The sequence below is a fragment of the Rattus norvegicus genome, chromosome 12 (genome assembly GCF_036323735.1).
Source record: "Rattus norvegicus strain BN/NHsdMcwi chromosome 12, GRCr8, whole genome shotgun sequence".
NCBI lineage: Eukaryota > Metazoa > Chordata > Mammalia > Rodentia > Muridae > Rattus > Rattus norvegicus.
The window spans coordinates 466,865-494,052 of record NC_086030.1 but is presented as its reverse complement, the minus strand read 5'-3'; the positions used below and the strand labels follow the sequence as shown (position 1 = coordinate 494,052).

Here is a 27,188-nt window from a genome sequence, read left to right as displayed (position 1 = left end):
TAAGCTCCCCAAGAGGCTATCATTGCCAACGTTTTCCCAAGTCACTTCTAGGAGGTCAACTGACTCCTAGGCAAGTCTTTGGTTACACTGCTTCAGTTTTCTGTGGCTACACTGTCCAAATGGCACCCACTGGTCACACATGGCTATTTGAGACAAACTAAACTTAGAACTAAAATCTTCCTCTTTAGTCACAGCAGGCAAAGCAGGAGGCAAACAGCCAGCCAGAATCCATAGCCAGAAGCACAGCAGATATTGAATATTTCTATCATCTAAAAATAACTCATGGACAGCAGTGGTCTAGGTTCCTGCTGTCTGGTTTTTCCTTCAGGGAGAATCACTTGCTGTACCAATATCCAAAGATTTATTTTTAAAACAACTTTACCAAAATATGACTTACTATCCCCTAAATTAATCCAGTTTAAGTCTACAATGCAATGGTTCCCCATAAATCTACCCAAGTTCATCGCTAGACCACGAAACAAAAAAAAGAGAGTGTATGCAGTTACATAAAATAGTATGCAACAGTAATGACCACTGCATAATTATACTGCACTACTTTTGAATTCTTCATAATTCATGCCTTTTATTGCTAGTTGTACAAAAATACAGTATTCTAGAGTTGAAAAAATATTATACAGTATTTCATTGAGACTTTAATATTTTTGTATCTTTTGCTAGTATTGTTAGATTCTTTATGAGAGTTTTACTTTGTGGAATTTTTTTTTTGCCAATCTAGTCACTATTTGATGCCAGTTCAACGTTCTCAGAATTTTGTCGAAAACATTACCACAATGATATAGTGATACTCATTTTCTTTAGCCATTTACATATGTATATACACATATATGGGAAGTTATATATACATATTTTTATGCTATACTGTTAGAATCCAATTCTATTATACTTCAACATATACAGTTTGCTCAATCTGATTTCTGTGAATGTCATCAGTCATGGGGAAATGTTAAGAGCCTGAATAAACATGGACAATATTTGCAGAATGCACATAAAATTGAGGATGGTATATAAGCAAAAATGTGAAGTATATCACTTACAGCCTTCATATAGAATGCACTTTAAAATGTTTAATAGATGAAAAATATTTCAATTATCTTTACCTACTTTTTGGTTTTTTTCTTCAAAATGTGTCTCCTAGATGATTTGAATTATATATGCCGCTCAAGATTCTTTTGACAACTGTAACCTAATGCCTTAAATGTGTTTCTGATATTTCTATTAAGTTGATCACTGTTCAGTAACTGTACCAAGTTGATAGGTGTAATTTTATTATCACTTTCAGAAAGTAAATTTCATGGGTGAGTATACACTTTTGATTCTAGCTCTTGGGTGGCATAGGCAGGTGGATCTCTTTTTTGAGGTCAACCTGGTCTACATAGCAAAACCCTATCTTAAAAAATCAATCAATAAATAAGCAAATAAATAAAAAGATTCTAAAATATTTGAAATTCGTATGAACACAACCACATCTTTAATAACAATTGAGTTTTATTGCAGATAATTAGTATAATTAATATTTACAAAATGTTACATAGTGTCATATAGGAACTCAATTTCATTGTAAATTAAACCTGCTTTTCTCTGTTCATTGGTTGCTCTTAGTTAACATATTCATACACATATACAATTTATTCCAATTATTCTCTCCCCCACATCATCTCATCCCTTTATGACTGAAACATACATAGACTTCTAAATTTAGGCTTTCCAATGTGTGATTTCTCTTTTATTTATTATACATTCTTTTACTTTTCCACCTACATTTTATGGTATCATAATAAGAAACCCATTCTGTCATTAGCATTATCACAGTGTTTGGTAGGAGACATTCACATTCTTCAGTAGCTTGTCATCAGTGCAAGAAATGACATCGAGGTCTCTCTCTGTGTCTCTGTCTCTCTCTGTCCCTGTCTCTCTCTGTCTCTGTCTTTGTCTCCCACTCCTATGTCTCTATGTCTCTCTGTCTCTCTCTCTATCTCCTCCCCAATTGTTTTGCTTTCTAATATAAGGTCTCAGACTGTAGTCTAGGCTAGCCTTGAACACAAGGCAATCCACCACCCTCAGCCTTGTGAGTGTTGGGATTCCAGGCATACACCATCTTGCCCAGTGAATTTTATGACTCCCTTATATCCCTTTACCATTTCTGAATTATTTTTAATATTGCTGTGACCCTTTTCTAGCTTCTAGATGTAGATACATTTACTTGATTAGAAGGTTTTAGTTTTTAAAGATTTATTTATTTATTTATGTACATGAGCACTCTGTTTGCAAGTGTGCCTGCATGTCAGAAGAGAGCATCAGACAGAAGAGGGCATTGGATCCCACTAAAGATAGTTGTCAGTCACCATGTGGTTGCTGGGAATTGAACTTGGGAGCATTGGAGAATTAGCACTCTTAACCACCAAGCCGGCTGGCTCTCCAGCCTGAAAAAAAAGATATTAAATTTCATTCTTTTTTGTGTTTGTTTGCAATCTTTCTTCTGGAGAACATTGTGATGGAATGTCCAAATGGTACTTAGTGGCAGTTGGTGTAGACGAAGCCATACTTGTGTTGCTAATTTTTTATAATCAAGTACACAGATACAAACAGTCTACTCCAGGGAGAATCTTGACTGTTTCTCTGTTGGATGGGTTCCCTCCTCTTTTTCTTTACTTGTAAAATGTTACTGAGGTTTCGTACTTTTATGATGAAGTTGGGGCTCAAAAAATTCATACTGTTTTGAAGAAAGCATGCTGTACCTTAAAACTTTATCTTAGAGCAATTTAAGTAGTATAGGAATGACTTATTTTTTAAAAGCTTTGGAAGAACTCATAACTAATGTACTGGGAAAATATCACCTAGCTCACCCAACTGTTTTCTGTTTCTGACTCTGTGTTTTTATTACATGCCTGTGCAAAATCAGGAAAGCATGACTATTAAATCAATTAGTCATTCACTTGCAGCTCAGAATAATGGCTTTTTGTTGGTTCCTTTGGTTGCAGGCTAGGGATGAAACCCAGGCCAAACCCTTTACCACTAAGCTAAATAACTAACACTGAACAGTGTTTCTTAAAATGTAATAAAAATCAATTTAATGTTCCGCTGATCACAGTACCTTTTTGCTGTTTTTTTAGTGGTTAATAGTCTGCCAGTTTGTCCTGATTTGTCAGAATGCATACTACTTTTGTGTTGGATTATTTTATATGATTGTGTTTTTACTTTCTTACTGTGTTTTGGCTCATTAATTCCGTGCTAGTCATTTTGCATACAGAGTTAATATGTGTTCGTTTTTACTCTAGTTTCCTTCTGAGAGGACTAGTGTGGAACATTGGCTTTTATTTTTGTGACCTTGTCTCTGTCGAACACTATTCTTTTTATTTAAACGTAAATGTAATGGGAGAATGTGCTGTCATAGAATTGATGCTCTTGTTTCTTCTTTCAGCAGAAGGGCATTTGTCTATTTCTATATACAATTAGTTTGTGTAACTAAAGAGCATGTTTTAACCCTTTGTTCTCGGTATACTCTCCATATGTTGTGTAGTCTGCTTTACTTCTCCTGTGCCCCTGTCAGCCGTGGACTTTCTTTTCAATTTGTCTGAAGATTCTGTCATATATTATAGTGCCTTCACCTGCAGTCATATTTCTCAGGGTCCCCTGCTGTTCCCATATGTGCTTACAGAGGGAGCTTCCAGGATGTTATGACCCACCCATAGGTTCCTATTCTCAGCATTCAGTTTAATTCTTGGCTGATCATCTGCTCTCAGTGTCCTGGGATTCTTAGTCATCTCAGCACTTGCCCTTTGCAGAGACCCCTCCTGCCTGAGTCATGTAGCCAACCCTGTGCAGTCAATGGCCTTGCTGAGGTACATTTTGTCACAGGCTGATTGGAGATACTTTGTTGGACTTCCTAGATAAGCCATTGCATCATCTAAATGAAATAGGACTCTGGCAGGCAGTTTGGGGAAAGTTCTCTCGTTAGCCTCCACCCCGACCAGTGTGAAATTAGTACAAGCAGTTCTCTCTGTGTCTCCTTCATTTAATCTCAAATGTTCCCTTGTTGCTTCCAGAGGAGCTTGAGGTCAGATGTCCACCAGATGGGACCGAGCTCAAGCCCCACCAGTTCTTTAGTTTGGAGCAGCTGGAGTAAAAGGAAGCTCGGGTTTTAATCTTTTTCTTCCAGAATCCTTCTGCCTTAGTTACATCCCACCATCATCCTGGAGGTTCAAGACTCACACTCCTTTAAATACAGGAGGAGTGGAGGAGGCAGCTGAGTCTTCTCTGTGCAGTTCAGAGATTGGAGATGTCTTTGGTAGAGTAGGGTGGGGTTTAAGCTACTCCGGAGTGTAAGAGAGATCTCACTTCTTTGTCAGGACACTCATCATCCTGACTCCTTATTTCTCTCCATAAAATGGGAAAAGAGCAGTAACAGCCCATGTGTATTTGTGTGAGTTAAGAGAGGTGACTCTGAGAAACCTTTAAACGAAACCAGGTGCCTGATACAAACTCACTGCTTCTTTGCTGAGCTACATGGACGAGCCTCGAGCTTACCAAGATGGTGATGGTTCCTGGATATTCGGAAGTATCTTGTTGTCCTGTTGTTCCAGGGAGGAAAATGGGGAAAGAACAAGAAGATGGGCATTCTCCAAACCTCAGTGCTCTGGTTAAGGTATTAACTATCCAGGTGACTGTCGTGGACTGTTCTGGAAATGATGGTCCTGTCTACAACTACCCATTCTATTGACCTGTACTTTAGTGGATGGCGTCCTTGAAATTGATCAGTGGTGACATAAACGGGGTTGGCTCAAGAAGAGCTGCATAATTTCAATTATGCTTTAGCATCTTGTCTGTGAAATGGGAACAAATGTGTGCCTGCTCTTGCTATGCTGTTTTTCCTTCTGTCACAAGGGCGTGGTGTCAGCTCAGAGGGACATAAGCATGCTTTGCGGACAAGCTGGATGTGAACTACTCTCTGATGCCCTACTCACCCCAGAAATCTTAGATGTTCTTAGAATTCTTGAATTCTTAGAATTCAAGCCTCTTACCTGAGGCTTGGAATCAGCCGCACATGCCAGGAGGACCACTAATACACCTTTCAGTCCTCTCTGCTGTTCTGTTCTTGCCTGCATTCGATGACTGAGCTGGCTGCACAAGGTAGGCCCTAGTTCTCATATGTTCTTTCATTTTCATCCTGGGAATATTCCCAACCTGTGATCCTTGTTACACCAACCTGCCTTTCAGAATTGATGAGTGCACTTCTCTAAGACAGTCTCTGTTTGCTAAGCAGGCACCTCTCTTTTTCAAAGAGATCATCTGTTTCTCTCAGGGTTCTAGTTCTCCCTCTTTGGAATCAGCAGCTTAGATTTAGAAGACTAAAGCAGTTTTTATTTTTTAGGGATTCTTGTTTTTTTTTTTTTCCTTGTTTCTTTTCTTTTTTTCACCTTACATCCCAATAAGCCCCTCATCCCTCTTCTCCTCCCAGTTCAACACTTACAAATCCTTCCCCCACTACCTCCTCCTCCTCCCTTCTTCTTAGAGAAGGGGAAGTCCCACTTGGGTACTGCCACACCCTGGAACCTCCATTCATAACAAGACTAAGTGCATCCTCTCCCACCGAGGCACAAACAGGCCGTCCAGTTAGGGGAAGAAGAACCAATAGCAGGCAACATAGTTGGCAACAATCTCTACTCCAATTGTTAGGAGACCCACATGAAGACCAATTAGCACATCTGCTACTATATGTAGGAGGCCTAGGTCTAGCTCCCTGCATGCTCTTTATTTGCTGGTTCAATCTCTGTGAGCCCCTCTGAGTCCCAGTTAGTTGACTCTGTAGTAGAAGACTAAAATGTTTTATAGGTCAATATGGATTCATAAGTGGATGTGCAAAGAACTCTAACTTCTATGAAATTTACAATGCCATGAAAACACTTCAGCAAAAATTTTGGCATACTATTTACAATCTCTTGAACACCATTCCTCACAGAACAGGCGTGATGGAAATCCCGTAGTAACTGAAGAGGCATAGGCATGAAGGAGGAGAAATACTTGCTTACTCTATTGTTTGTAAGGAAAAAAACCTCTTAACTGAGCTTAAAAATCCGGTTGCGAGCCAAGAATTGCATGTTCCAAGAACATGTCTCTTCCTGTTACCATATCAAGGTACCAAACCGTTGGCTGCTTGTGGAGCCAGTATCTTTCTAAACCACGTGTGAGCAGGAGTTTGTGGGAGACAAGTACTTAGGTCAGGGATCAATCAGAACCTGGTACAGGTCTTGGGTCTCTGGCATCATTAGTTACAGATATGCCAAGATGCTTTGGGGAAGGTTTTAATTTAAATCCCAAGTTTATTTCAACGAAATCTCCCTGATACGATCTGTTGGGAATTTAGAGTGAACTAGACAAGTGTTCATTTTGGAGGGCAATTGTGAATTAGACAGTAAGTCCATAAACAACAACCAAACAAACAAACAACTAAAACAACAACCCATTCTGGGTGTATGACTCTCAGGATGCCCCTACTCAGTTCAGAGCTCTCAGTGAAAGGGTTGAAGAATCTTTGTTGCTACATCAATTTTTTTAATTGACATGAAAATGCAGAAGATTAGAGTCCACTACAGGAGTGGCAGGATCCTTTAGGTGATTAGTGAAAACATCACGTTTAGAGAACTCCTACAGGAAGACCCCTTCATTCTGTCCTGCTGGGTTTAGCAGTCCAGGGACATATAAGGAATTGATTTCTGTATGTGAAATGGGTTTGCTCCACTGAGGAAGTTCAGTGGGAGCAGGATGGCAAGGGACCCGGTTGTGAGTGGGGGGCTGGCAACAAGGTGCAGAACGAAGACCATGGCCCGGTGCCCTGCGGCCTGCCTGTGGGATGTGAGCTAGCTGCCCCCTCAGGATGCCTTCAGGTGAGGACAGGTGGGGGTGGCTTGTGCCCTGCTGAGCCGGTTTAGGAGATTGTCAAACACAATCCCAATGCTCGTAGTGGAGCCTGAACAGGTCCCCGCAGCCTGTAGGGGGCAGCGTGCAGCTCAGCAGGCGATGGGCGGGCAGATCATGGTGTGCCTGGGCCTCCGAAGAGCCACGAGAGGGGACTGAGGGGTCTTGGTGGAGCCCGGACCTCCGCGTTACGCGCCTCCCCGCGTTGCCCGTGTTGCGGAATGGCTGCATGTATCCTCCCCACCCCGGCTCCATCGAGCGTGAGCCTGGACTGAGGGCACACAGAGCTCTTCGATGAGCGTGGGACCTTAAGGCACTGGGAATTCGTAGGTGAGCGCAGAGCCTGACGGGAAGCGGCGCGCGCGATATTTTTGGCGACTGCAGTGGCGCGTGTGCTTGGGCGTGTTTTTCTTTCACATGTGCCAGCAGTGGGGTCGCCGCTGAGAGTGACTAAACTCTCTCTCCCTCTCCGATCGCCGCAGGCCAAAGAGGTGATTCTGCCTGCATGATGTCCTCCTTGCTGGAGGCGAGCTCTTTCCAGGCGCCACATCGCGATCAAAAAGAGAAAGAAAAAAAGAAAAGAAAAAGTGGAAGAAACAGCCAGGTAAGGGGGCGGTAGCGGCGCTGGGGGTCACCTGGGCCACGGTCCGGCGCGCTTTGACTGTGGCGGGGTTTCCAATGGTGACCTCAGCCTCGGAGTGTCCAGGGACGTAGCCCGGGCCAGTCCTGCCAGGGTACCTCGAGGCATGGCATTCGCACAGACCCCTAGTCTTGCCGCAGGTCTGGTCCCCAGGGACAGCAAGCTGCCAGAGCAGCAGCATCAATGTAGGTAGGAGACCCGCGGGCATTCTTGAACTCACTCGCCCAGCCCTGGGGAAGCAGTGCCAGAAGGAGGTGTTGCAAAGTGATCCCATTGGGTAGGGGAAGCGAGGATTCAGGGATGTTTGGAGAGCTGAAGCAGGGATTGCAAAGCCCATGGCATTGAGAAAGAATGGACAGGTGATTTGGAGTGTGCATGAGAGCTGTGCTCTGACATCCCCAGAGCAACTTGGGGCTCTCACCTCTCTCTAGATTGACTTGAATTAAATGGCCTTGTACCTCCCAGGGCAGGACAGGCTTTTCAGAGGCAGCTTAGCCTGGTGGCGCGCTCCCTGTAAAGTTTCTATTGTATGTTAAAGAACGGGAATCGGGGATCATGGGAATATATTTTCTTAAAACCTCAGGCAATGAATATATATATTATTTAATAGATTTCTTCTAATCTATTTGTAATTGGTTGCGCCTTGCAAGGGATTGTATTGGGAGGATGTAAAATACCCCTCCTTCAATTACTTGGAGAAAGGGAACAGAAACAGAGATTCCCTCTTTTTTAGCCTGCAAAGCTCTGAAAGATTACAGCTCCGCATAATTTAATTCTTTCCTACCTGCTATGAGCAGGCCTCCAGATCAGCAAGTGCCTTTGGAATGGTTTTGCTTGTTTTCGTTTATTTTCCATGGTGTTGTTTAGAAGGCCAGGAATTGCTAGGTGAATTTTAAATTTCAGGAGGTGACACCCAGAGTTTATGGTGGTTTCGTTCAAATATTGCCGTGTAGTTGCAGCATAAAAAAATATTTCCTGTGACAAGAAGTGGAAAAAGAAAGTTGATAAGCTAAGAAAAGTAAAGCCTTGAGCCAGACCAACCATTTGGCTTCCTCAAATATGGAGCAAGCATGGAATGTTGCTTTTTCAGAATCGAAAGGGTTTTTAGAATAGGGCAGTGAATACTGTGTGGTGCTAACCCGTCCTTTTTGTGGCTGACAACAATTAGGATACAGGTCAGAATGTGCCAACAGCACAGAGTTGGCACTGGAGGTATTTGAACTCACAAGTGCTCAGGAACTGTGAACGTTTCTCTGTTATCACCCTGGATCCATCTAGTGAAGTAGAGCACTTTGATGCTGTGTAAGAGGCCGTTGTGAGGGCTGGAGAGATGGCTCAGTGGTTAGGAGCACCAAGTGTTCTTCCAGAGGTCCTGAGCGCAAATCCCAGCAACCACATGGTGGCTCACAACCATCTGTAATGAGATCTGATGCCCTCTTCTGGTGTGTTTGAAGACAGCTGCATTGTCTAACGTATAAATAAGTATATTTTACAAAAAAAAAAAAAAAGAGGCCATTGTAAAACTGCATCTAGCCTTGTCATCTACTGCTTCAGTTTCTATGTGGACAGGGCACAGTTGGAGAGCTTCAAGATCAAGTTCATTGCCTGTCTTTAAAGATCAAGTGTATCACCTAACTTTTTTTTTCTTTTTTTTCTTTTTTTTTTTGGAGCTGGGGACCGAACCCAGGGCCTTGCGCTTGCTAGGCAAGTGCTCTACCACTGAGCTAAATCCCCAACCCCCATCACCTAACTTTTAAACCAAGAAATGTAGCGTCCTTTTTGCTGCTTGTGTAGCTTTTAGTGATGTATCTTATCTCCTAGTACATCCTTTGTTCCCATGATAGTTGTTTTCAAGTATATATGATTATCCATCCTATTTGTAGACCTATTCAATATTTCTGCTTTTATTGGTTAAATATTTTTGGTGAATTTGCATTGTGATATCAGTAAAATCCTATGTGAATGTTTTAGAGAATATACCGGTTTGTGTAATTTCCCCTCAAGGATTTTTGGTGGCCTGTATTCACATTTAAAAGACTCGAATTTATACCATCCATAGCAGGATTGATAGGGAAGCACAATGGACAGTGAAAGTGTTGTTCCCGTTGACAGTTGTGGGAGCCAAGAAAGAAGTGTGACTTGCATATTTGCGACTAACAAAATCGAGACTGAGTATCATTACTTTTGAAGCCCATGTAAAAAATGATGAAATTTTCAGAAATCACCAGTTAAGAAATCGTAGTGTTGCTTATATGGAATCTGAGTTTCAAAGTTATGTTTCATTTTTCTTTATTCCTTAATGAAGCTTTTTATTAAGTTTTTTATTCACCATTTCACCCTTAGATGCACAGTGCTAAGATCATAGTAGGTGCTCAATAAATCACTTAACCATCAGGGCAGAGGAATGGTAAGAAAGTATGTATTTTCTATACGTTCTGTTAGTTTTGGGAACAGATGGTTTTAGGTTTACCAGTCATATCTTGGTATCTTGTCCCACATAAGACAACTTGACAGAATCCCCTTTCTGGCCATTATGTTCAAGTTATTTTTGTCTTAAGCCTTCTTGAAAATCATGGAAGTAGTGTAGAAACTTGATTATACCTGCAATATAGTGAAAAAGGTCAGTCTAGATAGGTAAGCAGTTATGTTTCTCCATGAGCTGATGTCTTAAAACATGTAAATTTTAGGAATTTAGTGTTGTGTTTTCTAAAGATACATCATACAACATACAGATAACATTGTAATAGAAAAAAGGAATCTTTTGATTTAGCACCAAATTCCATAAAGCAACGACTACTGCACAGCTCTCTTGGCCATATGAATAGCAGAAATTGTATTTCACTTTTTTAAAGCAGTAACAAAAGTACTTAAGGTTAAGCGGAGCCCATGGGAAAAGGTCCCGGTGGTGTTTCTCTTTGGTTTCTTGTGCTCTTTCTAGAGAATGGCTTTAAGAAATAAGTGCGGTCAGGTGGTCAGTGTGGTCAGGCAGTCATGAGCAGATGGTTAAGCAATGTGCTAGGACCCCATAGACCAGTGAGCCCAGCTGAAGAAGAGAGGCTAGGCAGTGAGCCCAGCTGAAGAGCAAGGCTAGCCAGTGAGCCTAGCTGAAGAGCAAAGGCTAGCCAGTGAGCCTGACTGAAGAGCAGAGGCTAGCCATTGAGCCTGACTGAAGAGCAGAGGCTAGCCAGTGAGCCTCGCTGAAGGCTGATGAGCAGTGATTTTAACATTTATATATAAGTTCTTCAGTTTTCCTAAAAGTTTGTACAAAAGTTTGCCTCCAAAAAGTTCGCTTAAAAAGTTCTCTTTGCACTCTTCTTATCTCCTTTCCTCTTGCTCTTATGTCACAATAATTTCCTTACTCTCAAGGCCTTATTCTCAACGCTATACCTTTACTTCTAAGTTATTCTTGAGTTCTGTCCTGTTCGGTTCAGTTCTGTGTAAAAAGCTTTCTCTCTCTTTGTCCTCAGCATTTGTATATCTTTCGGAATACATCATCACATGGTAAAAAGTTCACCACAAGTTTGCACACGAATTCAAATCATAAGTTGAATAATAAGTTTACAACAGAGAATATTTACATGCATATCCATTAAGAGTAATTATTAGGATAAACTGTCATCATCAGTCACTGGCTCTACAGGTTCGTGGAGAGTAAAAACTGTAATTTTTGTGAGAAAAGAGTAAATGAAATTACCTATAGGCAAATCCAGTCAATTTTTTATGTTCGGTCCTTGCACCTATAGTAAGTCATTAATTCTCTTTTTATGAACTTTGGTTAATTGGTTTATACGCTCTTAGAATGGGCTCTAATTTGGAGATGCCCGCTTGGTATTGCAGAAGCAATTTACTCATGACACTTTAAGAATGGAAGAGTTTTCAATGCAATTTTGATTATCAGAGAGAACATAATAGCAGTCCTATTATAAACGGGCTTTGAATTACTAATCTAATTTTAGGAATTCTTTTACAATCATCATTCAGAAGTAAGAAATCATCTATTTGTCGATACAACATCACTCCAAGACAATACATCTTTGTTCTTCTGTGGTGATCTGTTCAAAAAAGTAGACTAAAGAGCATGACAAATACAGAGGCAGATGCTTACAGCCGACCACTTAGCTGAGAACAGGGTCCTCAATGGAGGAGTAAGAGAAAGGATTGAGGGAGCTGAAGGGGTTTACAGCCCCATAAGAACAACAATAAGGAACACCCAGAGCTCCCAGGGGTGACACCATCATCCAAAGAGTACACATGGACAGACCCATGACTACAGCTGCATATGTAGAAAAGGATGGCCTTGTTGGGCACCAATGGGAGGAGAAGCCCTTGGTCTTATCAAGACTTGATGCCCCAGTGTAGGGGAAAATCAGAACAGGGAGGCAGGTAGGCCTGGGTGGTTGGGTGGGTGTGGTAACACCCACAGAGTAGAAAGGGGAAAGGGGTGTTATAAGGGGTTTTATGGATGGGAAACCAGCAAAAGGGATAACATGTGAAATGTAACAAAAGCCCTCTCTGGGTAGGGGACAGCGGATAAGGTGCTGCTAGCCCCCTACTTCCCTGCTGCCTCCCTTTGTTCGTGACTCTGGTGCCAGGTGTCATCCTGGGACTCTCCATGGGCTGCTGCTGGCACTGGTGCTGGCGTTCAGGGCCAAGAGCATGATGAGCAAGGAGCACATAGTTTGTCCCGATTCAGATCTGGGCCTGTGGCCACCAGAGGACAAGCATAGCTTCCTGTACGATCATGAGGTCTTCCTGGGCAAGGAGGACACCAAGAACTTTGATAGCTAAGCCTGGATGAGAGCAAGGAGAGGCTGGGGAAAATTGTTGATCCAATTGACAGTGATGGAGGCAGCCTTGTTACTACTGAGCAGCTGAAAGTTTGGATCAAACAGGTACAAAAAAGATACATCTACCATAATGTGGCTAAACTCTGGAAGGATTATGATAGGGACATAGACGAAAAAATCTCCTGGGAAGAATACAAGCAGTCTACTTTTGGCTACTACCTGGGAAACCTTGCTGAATCCCAAGATAGCTCTGATCTTCACACCTTTAAAAAAATGCCTCCATGAGATGAGAGGAGGTTTAAGGCTTCAGACATTGACAGCAACCTGACAGCCACTTGAGAGGGATTCATTGCCTTTCTGAACCCAGAGGAGTTGAAACGTATGAAGTAGATTGTAGTTCTGGAAACCCTGGAGGATATCGACAAGAACAGGGAAGGACTTGTGGACCAGGATGAGTATATTGTGGACATGTTTTTCCCACGAGGACAATGCCCCTGAGCCAGACTGGGTTTTGTCCAAATGGGAGCAGTTCAATGATTTCCCAGATCTGAACAAGGATGGGAAGCTGGACAAGGATGAGATTCGCCACTGAATCCTCCCTCACAACTATGACCATGCAGGGGCTGAGGCCCGGCGTCTGGTGTATGAGTCAGACAAAAACAAGGATGAGATGCTAACCAAGGAGGAGATTCTACAAAACTGGAACATGTTTGTGGGAAGTCAAGCCATCAATTACAAGGAAGATCTTACCAAAAATCATGATGAACTTTGAAAGCCACTCAACCATCATGGGCTTTGCGCAGATGTTCTGGGTGATTGCTATAGTTGTCAGTTGTATAGCAGTTGTGTCCCTAAACCATGAGAAACCTTACTAAAGCTCAAATCACACATTGCACCTCAAACAATAATAGTTCTACACCCCACTTTCATCAATGGACAGTTCGGGGAAACAGAAATTAACCAGAGACATAGAGAAACTAACAGAAGTTATGAAACAAATGGATTGAACAGATATTTATAGAACATTCCACCCTAAAACCAAAGGATATACCTTCTTCTCATCACTTCATGGTACCTTCTCCAAAATTGACCATATAATCGGTCACAAAACAGGCCTCAACAGATACAGGAAGATAAAAGTAATCTCATTCATCCTATCAAATAACAATGGACTAAGGCTGGTCGTCAATAACAACAAAAATGACAGAAAGTCCACATATACAAGGAAGATGAACTCAATGTCAACTTAGTCATGGAAGAATTAAGAAAGAAATTAAAGACTTCTTAGAATTTAGTGAAAATGAAGATACAACATACCCAAACTTATGGGACAAAATGAAAGCAGCACTGAGAGGAACTCTCATAGCTCTGAGTGCCTGCAAAAAGAAACAGGAGAGAGCATATGTCAGCAGCTGGACAGCACACCTAAAAGCTCTAGAACAAGCATTAAATAAACCCAAGAGCAGTAGAAGGCAGGAAATAATCAAACTCAGGGCTGAAATCAACCAAGAAGAAACAAAAAGGTCTCTACAAAGAGTCAACAAAATCCGGAGCTGGTTCTTTGAGAAAATCAATAAGATAGATAAACACTTTGGCAGACTAACCTGAGGCCACAGAGAGTGTATGCCAATTAACAAAGTGAGGTCTGAAGAGGGAGTCATAACAACAGAATCTGAGGAAATTAAATAAACTCATCAGATTGTACTACAAAAACCTATATTCAACACAATTGGAAATTGTGGAAGAAATGAACGATTTTCTAGACCGATACCAGATACCAAAGTTAAATCAGGAACAAATAAACCATGGAAAAACCCCATAACTCCTAAGGAAATAGAAGCAGTTATTAAAAGTCTCCCATCCAAAAAGAGCCCAGGACCAGATGGGTTTAGTGCAGAATTCTATTAGACCTTCACGGAAGACTTCATACCAATACTGTGCAAACTATTCCACAAAACAGAAACAGACAGAGCACTACCAAGTCCCTTCTTGAAGCCACAACTACCACACAAAGATACAACAAAGATAGAGAACTTCAGACCAATTTCCTTTATGAATATTGATGCAAAAATGCTCAATAAAATTCTTGCAAACTGAATCCAAGGACACATCAAAACGATCATCCATCTTGATCAAGTAGGCCTCATCACAGGAATGCAGCGATGTTTTAATATACGGAAATCCATCAACGAAATATCCATGTAAACAAATTTAATGGAAAAAACCCCATGATCATTTCATTAGATGCTGAGAAATCATTTGACAAAATTCAATACCCTTTCATGAATAAAGTCCTGGATAGATGAGGAATTCAAGGCCTATATCTAGACATAGTAAAAGCAAAATACAGCAATCCAGTAAGTAACCTCAAACTAAATTGAGAAAACTTGAAGGAAAATCAGGTTTTCTAAAATCAGGGACTAGACAAGGCAGCCCACTCTCGCCCTACTTTTTCAATATGGCACTTGAAGTCCTAGCTATAGCGATCAGACAATGAAAGTAGGTCAAAGGGATACAAATTAGAAGGGAAGAAGTCAAAATACTAATATTTGAAGATGATATGATAGTATACTTACGTGACACGAAACTTCCACCAGAGCATTACTTAATCTGATCAACAAATTCAGCAAACTGTTGGAGTATAAAATTAACTCAAAGAATTAAGTAGCCTTCCTCTATTCAAACGGTAAACAGGCTGAGAAAGAAATTAGGGAAATGATACCCTTCACAATAGGCCCAAATAATATAAATTATCTTTCGGGTATTTTAACGAAACAAGTGAAAGACCCAGATGGGGTGGGGGTGGGGCGCTGGAGGGGGAAAATGGACTGGAAACCTGGAAAGGGAATAACATTTGAAATGTAAATAAGGAAATATATCTATTAAAAATTAAATCTAAAAAAAAATTAAAAAAACTAAGAAATAATCAAAAAAAGAAAATGTGAACAAGAAAGAAATTTTTGGATTTGAAAAACGATGAATGCCAGGTATTTGAAAAACTGTATGACCATGGTAAACCCTTTAATAAATTTGAGAATTTTTTTTTACTTGTTAATGTACTGGGTCTTTTTTTTCCATAGTGAATAGAAATATAGTCCCTTTCTGACTGTGAGGCTAGGAATCCAGATGTAGTGGAATTTATTATTTGTTAAGTCCTGAACCATTGCGCCTGCCTCTAACACAGCTTATGCTAAGGCAACAGGCCAAGGGGACATCTAAGCCATAGACCAAACTATCTGGACTAACAATTACAGGTGAAATTCCTACTTGTAAATGGGAGGAGAGGAATAAAGGATACCTGTGAGGATTGAAAAAAAATGAAATATACCCCCAAAATCCAATAAAAATGTCAAAAATAAAAAGAAGAAATAAAAGAACTTAGGAAATGCAAAAGATTGGGGTGCCATTCCACAGTCATGATGTGTTTCTTCTGTGATAGCTTACAGATTAACTCACCTCTCTATGACTGTTTTCTTATTTGAAAGTAAGTAATGGCATCATCTGTGGACTGATTGGTAAGAACAAAAGCTTTGCCTAACTTGAATAATAGGTCCCTCCAGAGCATGTGCTTAACATTCTAAGCACAGAGATATTTGCTGAGGGGAGTAAAAACAATATCCAAACATAAAACAGTGATTTAAAAAAATTCTGCACGCTGGTATTAAAGGCATGTTGCAACTTTAACCAGCTTTGTAGGTATTTCTAATAAACAAACGAAGAAACAAAAATCCTATTACAGTTCTAGCAGTTGCATCCAACAAAGAGAGAGCTGTGAGGTAGTGTGTGCTGCTTCTTTCCCCAGATACTGCTGGGCCTCAGGCCTGCATCCAGTGAGCTGGACCTAAGAGCAGCCTAGTTGAAATTCCTACTGCCATGGCAGGATTCTGCAGGAATATTTTCCTTTGACAACAAGGAACCTGTGTGGAGGAGACCTCTTAGTGAGGATCTCTTAGTGGATCCTCAAGGACTCTGCAGTTCCTATTCTACAGGGAGAAGCCCTGCCAGGTCTTTGAGTAAGGCCAGACAGTTGTTTGGGGAAATCTCTGGTCTTGTGGCAGAGGTCAAGGAATGGGTGAAAGAATGGCAGCTCCGCTGAGAGCAAAGGCTACCCCTTCTAGGCCTATGACCTCCTAATTGATCTTTTCACCTGATGCCTTATTCACATTTTCTTACTATCATACAACTATGATCTTGATGAACAGCTTGTCTCTTATTTTCTCAATCAGGTCTTTGTTGTCACAGACTTTTTGAACTTACTCCAGCAACTGGGACTTTTTCATACCTTCTGTATGCAGTAGGACCCTTGGTGGGCCTGTCATATCTAAAATAGAAGCTCTGGTAATCCAAAAATTGGTTCCCAGTATATGTCAGGCCAGGAAAGATGTCACCCATCATTAATGAAAAAGCAAGGGAAAAAATTACATAGGAAAAATATGTGCCTTAATCAAAAGAAAAGACCCTCAACTTCCAAGGAATCCACAATCTCCACCCCTCTGTTTTTAGCTTTGCATAGTGATGTTGTACAAATGGAGATGGTAGTAAAAGGCATTGCTCGTCCCACAAAAGTCATACATGAGCTTCACTCTGACATTAGTGAGGTTAGGTGGCATTAAAGCACACATTCAGGTGGCATTACAACACCTAGGATAAGAACACAGAATCCATATATGACAATGCCAAATGGCCTCCCTCCTGAACTTATGGACCCATTAAAATTGAGGTTTAACCTGACCTTAGGCCTTTCCAGTCCGTGCCCATCCTCCTGATTTTTATGTGTGATATGAGTAATAGATCACAGTGCAGCCCACAATATCCTTATGATAGGACTTGGAAATTCAGGAAGAATGGTATTGGAGAAGTGATGGCTATGTCATTACAATGTAGTAACACAAGGTCCAGGTTGACGTTTGCTCACTGATGTCCAATTTAATTGTCTTGTTGTGTTTCAAAAAGTGAGGATGTCCAACTTAGTATATAAAAGGCACAGAAATTTATAATTTTATATATACCCTGTAGTTGATCCCTATATTCCCAAGAAAAGGGAGTTTTATTACAAAAAAAATAGTATTATAGACCATTGATTTTGTGGAATACATGGATGTGTAAATGAAACAATGTCAAGGTGTGAAGGACTGCACAGTAAGCAAATATTTCCAGGTTTTACACAGTCAAAGTATAGAAGAAAGATATTGGCCTCCAGAAAAAGGGAAAACCTTGGGAATAGAAATGTATATCACATCCATTGTCTAAGGTGGTAGATTTATTTTTAAGAAAAATCTCCCTCATCCATGGTCCCTAGAGATTTGGGTGCTAAGAAAAATCTCTTATCCAATTCAGGGTTGTAAGCCTTTCTCCCCAGCAAAAGCATTGATGACTTCTAGTGAAGCAGAGAGAAATATCTAGCTTTGGAATAGAGGTTGCCAAACGGTATTTCTGGTGACACATTAGAGACTGCAGGAAAGGGCCCCCACAGAAATTATCAATTTGGGGAGAGCTAGTTAGCAGGTAGGCCATAGAACTTCCCAGTGACATCATCAGTAAGCCCTTCATTGGACAATCTATTGTATCTAAGAGATCCCTTGAATCTTCTGTGATTGTGTTGTGGTGACACCAACTGCCTTTGGGAAATTCCTTCAGTTCCCTTTGGGCTCACAAACAGGCATGTTTTGCCAGCTGCTCAGGTTATTTGGAGGGAGAGTGGAGATCAAGAAGAGACCACACCAAGGCAGAAGGAAGCTGACCTCCTGTCTAGTAAAACAGGAAGGATGAAATCATTCTGGGGAAGGCTTGGTGAGTCCTGGGCAGAGTTGGGGAACTTCCTTGATGAGGTAGGTTTGAGATGTGCCTTCTAAGACTAGGCCTTACAAGCATGAGCCTTAGGATTTCTCAAAGGCAAACCAAGAGTCAGGAGTTCCTGATCATTAATTTGAGAGAAAGTCAGAAATTGGTAAGCCTTCAGTTTCTTTTCTAGAAGCTTTTTAATTGTTTGTGTCAATGAATGGCAGAGGAAGGCACTGTGAGATTAACAATGTGACCATCCACGGTTGGGAGTTAAAGCACTTCGTCTTCTAGATTACTGTAGGGTACATAAGTCTCTGATGACAAGAACAAGGAAAGATGCACCCCTAGTCATGAGTTTAGGTCTTAGATACTTTGGGCTGGAACACATATGATTAGAGCTTGATGGTGCTAAACATTATGAACTCCAGGATTTACCTGCACCACATCTGATATGACATAACAATGTCCCACATGTTTATGTCTGAGTCAGGTTATACGTTTCGGGGCGAGGGGTTCTATAATAGTGAGCTTGTCACATGTATGGCATTAGAGGTTGGAAAGAGGGTCATAGCTTAAGAATCCAGCTCGAGGGCTGGAGAGATGGCTCAGTGGTTAAGAGCACCAACTGCTCTTCCAGAGGTCCTGAATTCAATTCCCAGCAACCACATGGTGGCTCACAACCATCTGTAAAGGGATCCGATGCCTTCTTCTGGTGTGTCTGAAGACAGCATCAGTGTATTCATATACAAAATAAATAAATAAATCTTAAAAAAAAAAAGAATCCAGCTCGAAGAAAGCTTTTCTGCTGTTTCAGGCATTCACCCAGTCTCTACCATTTCCTCTTCCTCAACCTCCTTTTGGGACTCAGAATGCTCTTTTCCTCCCATGGGCCATCAAATATGCAAATTCACTTGGGTTTATCTATCTACAGGTTTTGGTAGGAGGGCATCATCCCCAAATGTCATCAGTAAGCAAGAGAAGCGTCTAAAGGAACTGTAGGAACTCAAATTTGAAATCCAGAAGTGTAAATTCGAGAGGCATGAACTTATCAAATCCTGGACCTTTATATCTATGATGATTGGGACTACAGGTAGTCATTATGCCCAGTAACCTGTTCGCTGTCTTGTGCTCTCTCTCTGCTAACCCAAGATTTCCTCATATCACGAGAGAGTTTCACCTCTCATCCTGGATTTTGAGGAGCCTTGGCAGGCATTGGCTTGTGAGATAAGCTAGGTGCTGTGTGTTTAGGGTCAACCTCCTTTTTACTTGACCCTGAGCTCCTTGGATTAGCATAAGTTCTGTCAATAGCTGGAAGGACCTGGTTACACTTGATGCATCTAAGTGAGGGAATGAATTTCCTGCATGCCATCACTCATTTACTCTGATTTTGTTCACTATACACTGATTCTATGGCATCTCCATGGAAGTAGTTGGCATTCTAATTGTGTTTGTATATGGGTTGGTATGTATTTATATGAACGTATTTCTGGGTGTTTTGCTCAGGATCTGGAGAATGGGACCTTTGATGGGATCTAAGGATCTGTCTGTTGGACAGTTTGCGGGTCATGATAGTGAGGAAGCCCACATGGACCAACAGAACTCTTTGCACCTTCTATTTACTTTGGTGGTAGATAGGACTCTCCTGAGGGAAGGAGGGGTTACAAATCCTCTTCCCTGTCAAAGTAGTTATGCCCTCTGGGAATTCATGTAACAATAGGAAACAAGGTTTGAGAATCCCTGCTTTCAAAACAAAAGAAATGTCATCATAACTATCTGTTGGACCCAAGGCTGTGGCACAGACTGGAGGAAACTTCTTACAGAATTAGTCAATGCCTTCATGCTTACCTGGCCAACTCTTGACAGTCAGCTCCATGGACCTGGTAACCTGGCTCTGTTGTCCTGTGCTCAGGATAATAAGTTTAATCAGCACAAATAGGACCTGGTTCGAAGGAGCAAGTATGTGCCATAAATTGGTTTTAAGTAATCAAGTCAATAGTCTGATTTCACGTAATATTTTTTTGCCTGATTTGAACTTCATTTATTTTTTGACTTTACTTTTTTTTTTTTTTTTTTTTTTTTTTTTTTAGCTATCAGGGACCATTTATTGTGACCTAGAAATGGTGATTGTGATAATAAATTCTGGACATTTGTTATTCCTAAACAGGCATTTCACAGGCTCCACCCACTCTAGTACAGAGGGGTCTTTGCAGAACTATATCTCCACAGCCTTTTAAAGAGTCCTTAGTTCAAAATAAATGTTTGCTGATTTGCGTAGAAATATTTCCTTGAAATAATTGTTGTTGTTGTCTCACTGTTGTGGTTTTGCTCTGGTCTTTGTGTTTGCCACATTCTTCCCTCCCCACTCTTAAATTTGAATTTTTTAATGGATATTTCTTATTTACATTTCACCTAATTCTGAAATCATGAATTCAGACAGTTATTTGTTCCTTGGGCCTTGCCCTAAGACAGGCTGGATCTCAAATTGCTAATACTTCAATCCGAACATGAGATGAAAATGATGGCTATGCAAATGGTGACCAACTCAATAAGTTATGCCATGGAGAGGTACAAGGAGCTCATACAAGTGAATAGTTCCTACCTGTGAGTCACTGACAGAGATGAGAACCCAGCACTAGGCAGGGAGTGCTTCTGTCCTGTATGACTTTGAACAAAACTCAGGGCTCTGCTTCTACAGTGTCTGACTCTTAACAGGAAAGCCTGCCTCCTGGCACAGGGTCTTGGATTTGTAACTTTAGGACTCAGTGGTCCTACATGTGAAGAGTTTAGAAGACCCTCCAATTGTTATTTTCCCCATTAACGATCGCTCCTCTACATAGAAAAGATTTGCACCATGATGGGAATATCAATCAACTCTCAACTTCTAGGACACTGACAGGTTCTCTGTGATCCATGAGATACACATGCAAAGATTGTATAGCTATTAGGTCTTCTATCATCCCTCAGAGTGTATTTGCCCTCTACTTGCAGATGGTTTTAGCATACTATGGACATATGAGCACCCATATGGTCCAATTCTTCTACCTTGATGTATATAAAACATCTTAGTGTCAGGATTTTCAGAAGTACTTTGATTCACAGGGAATGTGGCCTCTGGATTTGGCCTCCTCTAATTGGTGCTAACTTGTATACTGTGGCTCTAGCCTGTTGATGTCTGGAGATGAGGGCCCTTGAAAGGATGATTGTACTTGCAGGAGTGACAGGCAAATAGAAGCTTCCTGGGATTTGACATTTATTGTTTGTGGTTCAGCAACACGCACTGCCAGCTCCTGCGTGAATGGATTCAATTGAAGAACAATGTAAGGATTTTGCTGAATGAGAACAGACAACTGCTGGTGGAGCAGACTAAACTGCCAGCATCCTATGAGAAAGCAAAGAGGTTCTGTGAGGAGGCCAGCAATTACATCTGTGTCCTTAGAGCCAAGCAACAGCAGGTAGGTTTAGGCCTCAGGGACAGGTTCTCCTCAAGTCTTATCATAAACATAGACAAACCAAGGTAACTGTCCATTACTGTTACATGTACTGACCTGTGTCCCATCCAAGTGTTCATTTATGTGATCATTTACAAGGCTTTCTGTTGAGATAGCCCTTTTTCAAGAAACTGCATGTTTGGAAAGCAAATGGTCCTGCTCTTTGAGAATCTCCAGTTTATTAAGGGAGATAGGTTGATCACACATCACAGCACTACATGCCATTATGTGTGGAGGGTGCTATGTGGGAGCCCCTCTTTAGACTTGCACAGGGCTTTGAGGGATGAAGCAAAAGCCTGGAGCTCATTTTCTTTACAGGGATCCTGTGAGATTCCAGGAAGGTAGTAGTTTGCGGGGAGGAGAGCCTGGTGGAAATGCTAAAGAAATGGTTCTCATTGTCCTCTTTTGGTGGATTTGTTCTATCTCCCCCATTTCCCTGTATATCAAGACCATCTCTTCATGCTTCCTAAATCTTGGGTAGCAGACAGAGCCTGAGTAGCAGCATGTCAGTCCTGTTTTGTTTGAGGGTTGCTAGAGAGTTCATATCTTGTCCTTATACTCTGAAGCTGGTTGGAAGAGCAGGGATATGGAAAGGGGTTCTCAAACGCAGAGAATTGGCATGAGAGATTTGAGACTTCAAGAACAAAGTTATCCATATATACCCCCATTCTCATCAAGAAGAGTGCTATCTAGGCCCTTTTATTCCTCTAGAGAAAAATAGCTGAGTAGAAATTCTTAAAATAACTGCTTTGAATAGTCTCTATTATGTTGTTCCTCCAACAGGATGGAAACTTCATTGTTTTATGTTGTTCCTCCAGTATGATGGAAACTTCATTGTTTTCTGCTGACGTCTGATTTTTCGTGAGTGTGTGTGTGTGTGTGTGTGTGTGTGTGTGTGTGTGTGTGTGAGTGTGAGTGTGTTTGTGTGTGTGTACATTGCTGTGGTGACCTATAATTTGTGGGTATTCGGGGACGCCACATAATGACATCTGATTTTGTCCAGTCATTCTCTAACTTAGACCTAACTTAGACCTTTTAGCCTAGGTCTCTCAGCAAACCTTCAGCTTCCTGTTTTGTGCTGGCCAGCAGTCTTTGCATCATTTGTCCAGTTCCAGGTAGAGCCCCCTCTCTTATTTGTCTCAACACATTCTTTAGCCATTCAGTTATTTTAAAAATAAGGATTAGATTTCTTCACCTTACCTGAGTAGAGGTATCCCCCTTGAAGATTCTGGTTTGTCTTATTGGCTTCACCATGATCTTCCATGGAATCTTATAGTGCATCCCTCTGTTGACATTGTTTTCCTGACTATATCATTGGCCTGGCATTCTTTCAGGCTAGATTCCCTCTCAGTCTTGTACAGAAAGTTGTAGTTCAGAAAAGTCACTGTCGTTTATTTCATTATTCTCCTTCTAACTGATATTGAGGTTGTTTTAATATCACATGAACTATAATGTTATGAAAAGTTCCTGAAAACTGACCATGAGTCACTCTCTTCCTCTGATGCTTCCAAGCTCTTCTATGAAGGAAGCAGGGTAGTTTTAGTGAGGGGCCTATGATGAGTCAACATGAAGCTTACTGAAGGCTTTTCTTCAAATCCTCTCTCTGGGGAATTTGGTGTTGTGTTGTTTAGGTTATCTGTGCAAAGTTTGTAACTCAAGTAGGACCAGCAAGTATCTGCATAGAAAGATTTTCTGAAGTGGAAATAAGTACAGGCCAGGACAGCACAGCCTGCTGGAGTCTAAGAGACTTGTACACATCATAGCTACCACTAATTCCTCACTGAACAGGAAACCTGCTGGATAAAAACTTAGTTTTCCTTTGGGTGTGTGTGGGTGTGAGTGTGTGTGTGTGTGTGTGTGTTTGTATTTGTGTGCGTTTGTGTCAGTATATGTGTGTGTGTGTATCCATGTGTGTAAGGGTACATGTGTGTTTGGGTGTGTGAGAGTGTGTATGTGTGTGAGTATGTGTGTGTGTTTATATGTGTATATGTATGTGTGTATGTGTGTGTGTTTATGTGTGTGTATGTGTGCGTGTTCGTTTGTTTGTGTGTCTATGTGTGTGTGTGAGTGAGTGTGTGAGTTTGTGTGTGTGTGTTTTTCTGTGGATGTATGCGAGTGTGTGTTTGTGTGTCTATGTCTCTGTGTGTGAGTATGTGTGAGTGTGTGTGTTTGTATGTGTGTGAGAGTGTCTGTGCATGTGTATGTGTGTGTGTATCTGTGTGTGAATAAGTGTATGAGTGTGTGAGTGTTTGTGTATGTGTGTGTATTTGTGTGTGTGTGTCAGTGTATATGTGTGTCTCTGTCTGTGTGAGGGTGCATGTGTGTTTGTGTCGGTGTCTGAGAGTGTGTGTGGGTATGTGTGTGAATATGTGTGTGTGTTTATGTGTATATATATATGTGTGTGTGTTTATGTGTTTGTATGAGTGTGTGTTCGTTTGTGTGTGTTTCTATGTGAGTGTGTGAGTTTGTGTGTGTGTGTGTGTGTGTGTCTAGCACTCACCTCTATAATTGACATGGTTCATCTGTGCCTCCCAGTAAATAGCTATAGCTTCATCAATCTTATCTACTTTTGGTTGCAATATATATATGTGTATATATGTATATATGTATATGTGTACACACACACACACACACAGACACACACAGACACACACACACACACATATATATATATATATATATATATATATATATATATATATATATATATATATACATCCTATATACCCATGTGGGGCAGTCTCTGAATGATCATTTGTTCAGTGTCTGTTCCAACCTTTTGCTTCCATATCCCCACCTATGAATATATTTGTTCTACCTTTTAACAAAGAATGAAGCATCGCATTTCGGTGGTCCTGCCTCTTGAGAGGTGAATGCTAGCAGCAAACATTGAACTGAGACTGGCCTTCCCATTGGAGGAAATAGTGAAAGTATTGGAAGAGCTGAACGGGTTTGCAAACCCATAAGAATAACAATGCCAACCAACTAGAGCTCCCAGGGACTAAACCATTACCCAAGGACTATACATGGACTGATCCATGGCTCCAGCTGCATATGTACCAAAGGATGGCCTTGTTGGGCACCAATGGAAGGAGAGGCCCTTGGTCCTGCAAAGGCTGGATCCCCCTGTGTAGGTGTATATGGGATTGGGGGACAAATTAGATGGAGAACACCATTATAGAAGAAGGGGATCTTTTACTTGCTTGGTTAAAGTCACACCTAGGTACTTTGTATTATTTGGGTCTATTATGAAGGGTGTCGTTTCCCTAATTTCTTTCTCGGCTTGTTTCTCTTTTGTATAGAGGAAGGCAACTGATTTATTTGAGTTAATTTTATACCCAGCCACTTTGCTGAAGTTGTTTATCAGCTTTAGTAGTTCTCTGGTGGAACTTTTGGGATCACTTAAATATACTATCATATCATCTGCAAATAGTGATATTTTGACTTCTTCTTTTCCGATCTGTATCCCCTTGACCTCCTTTTGTTGTCTGATTGCTCTGGCTAGAACTTCAAGAACTATATTGAATAAGTAGGGAGAGAGTGGGCAGCCTTGTCTAGTCCCTGATTTTAGTGAGATTGCTTCAAGTTTCTCTCCATTTAGTTTAATGTTAGCAACTGGTTTGCTGTATATGGCTTTTACTATGTTCAGGTATGGGCCTTGAATTCCTATTCTTTCCAGGACTTTTATCATGAAGGGGTGTTGAATTTTGTCAAATGCTTTCTCAGCATCTAATGAAATGAGCATGTGGTTTTGTTCTTTCAGTTTGTTTATATAATGGATAACAGTCTTACAGAGCAATAGTGATAAAAACTGCCTGGTATTGGTACAGACCCAGACAGATAGACCAATGGAACAGAATTGAAGACCCAGTAATGAACCCACACACCTATGGGCACTTGATTTTTGACAAAGGAGCCAAAACCATCAAATGGAAAAAGATAGCATTTCCAGCAAATGGTGCTTTTTCAAGTGGAGGTCAACATGTAGAAGAATGCAGATCGATCCATGCTTATCACCCTGTACAAAGGTTAAGTCCAAGTGGATCAAGGACCTCCACATCAAACCAGATACACTCAAACTAATAGAACAAAAACTAGGGTAGCATCTGGAACACATGGGCACTGGAAAAAATTTCCTGAACAAAACACCAATGGCCTATGCTCTAAGATCAAGAATCGACAAATGGGATCTCATAAAACTGCAAAGCTTCTGTTAGGCAAAGGACACTGTGGTTAGGACAAAACGACAACCAAGAGATTGGGAAAAGATCTTTACCAATCCTACAAGAGATAGAGGCCTTATATCCAAAATATACAAAGAAGTCAAGAAGTTAGACTGCAGGGAGACAAATAACCCTATTAAAAAATGGGGTTCAGAGCTAAACAAAGAATTCACAGCTGAGGAATGCCGAATGGCTGAGAAACACCTAAAGAAATGTTCAACATCTTTAGTCATAAGGGAAATGCAAATCAAAACAACCCTGAGATTTCACCTCACACCAGTGAGAATGGCTAAGATCAAAAACTCAGGTGACAGCAGATGCTGGAGAGGATGTGGAGAAAGAGGAACACTCCTCCATTGTTGGTGGGATTACAGACTGGTACAACCATTCTGGAAATCAGTCTGGAGGTTCCTCAGAAAATTGGACATTGAACTGCCTGATGATCCAGCTATACCTCTCTTGGGCATATACCCAAAAGATGCCCCAACATATAAAAAAGACACATGCTCCACCATGTTCATAGCAGCCTTATTTAGAATAGCCAGAAGCTTGAAAGAACCCAGATGCCCTTCAACAAAGGAATGGATACAGAAAATGTGGTACATCTATACAATGGAATATTAGTCAGCTATCAAAAACAATGACGTTATGAAATTCATAGGCAAATGGTTGGAACTGGAAAATATCATCGTGAGTGAGGTAACCCAATCACAGAAAAACACACATGGTATGCACTCATTGATAAGTGGCTATTAACCCAAATGCTTGAATTACCCTAGATGCCTAGAACAAATGAAACTCAAGACGGATGATCAAAATGTGAATGCTTCACTCCTTCTTTAAAAGGGGAACAAGAATACCCTTGGCAGGGAATAGAGAGGCAAAGATTAAAACAGACACAAAAGGAACACCCATTCAGAGCCTGCCCCACATGTGGCCCATACATATACAGCCACCCAATTAGACAAGATGGATGAAGCAAAGAAGTGCAGGCCGACAGGAGCCGGATGTAGATTGCTCCTGAGAGACACAGCCAGAATACAGCAAACACAGAGGCGAATGCCAGCAGCAAACCACTGAACTGAGAATAGGACCCCCGTTGAAGAAGTCAGAGAAAGAACTGGAAGAGCTTGAAGGGGCTGGAGACCCCATATGTACAACAATGCCAAGCAACCAGAGCTTCCAGGGACTAAGCCACTACTTAAAGTCTATACATGGTCTGAACCTGGACTCTGACCTCATACGTAGCAATGAATATCCTAGTAAGAGCACCAGTGGAAGGGGAAGCCCTGGGTCCTGCTAAGACTGAACCCCCAGTTAACTAGATTGTTGGGGG

The 27,188-nt window shown here is 41.2% G+C and overlaps 1 protein-coding gene and 1 pseudogene across 20 annotated transcripts in view; both read left to right on the top strand.

The window, feature by feature from the left end:
* Spetex2l3 (Spetex-2 protein like 3) overlaps positions 1–27,188 on the top strand; it is an 84,754-nt gene that overhangs the window by 18,664 nt on the left and 38,902 nt on the right. For 6 of the 20 annotated variants that reach the window (XR_010056643.1, XM_063271832.1, XM_063271828.1 and 3 more), the window contains one exon: positions 7,416–7,537. The exons of 4 other annotated variants lie outside the window; for them this stretch is intronic. The gene's annotated coding sequence lies outside the window, so the exon portion shown is untranslated. Of the gene's footprint in view, positions 1–6; positions 7,538–19,072; positions 19,232–21,409; positions 21,594–27,188 lie in introns of those variants that run through there. 10 more of the 20 variants (XR_010056645.1, XR_010056641.1, XR_010056638.1 and 7 more) reach the window with 6 other exon arrangements.
* On the top strand, positions 12,634–13,133 carry LOC134481232 (reticulocalbin-1-like; annotated as a pseudogene).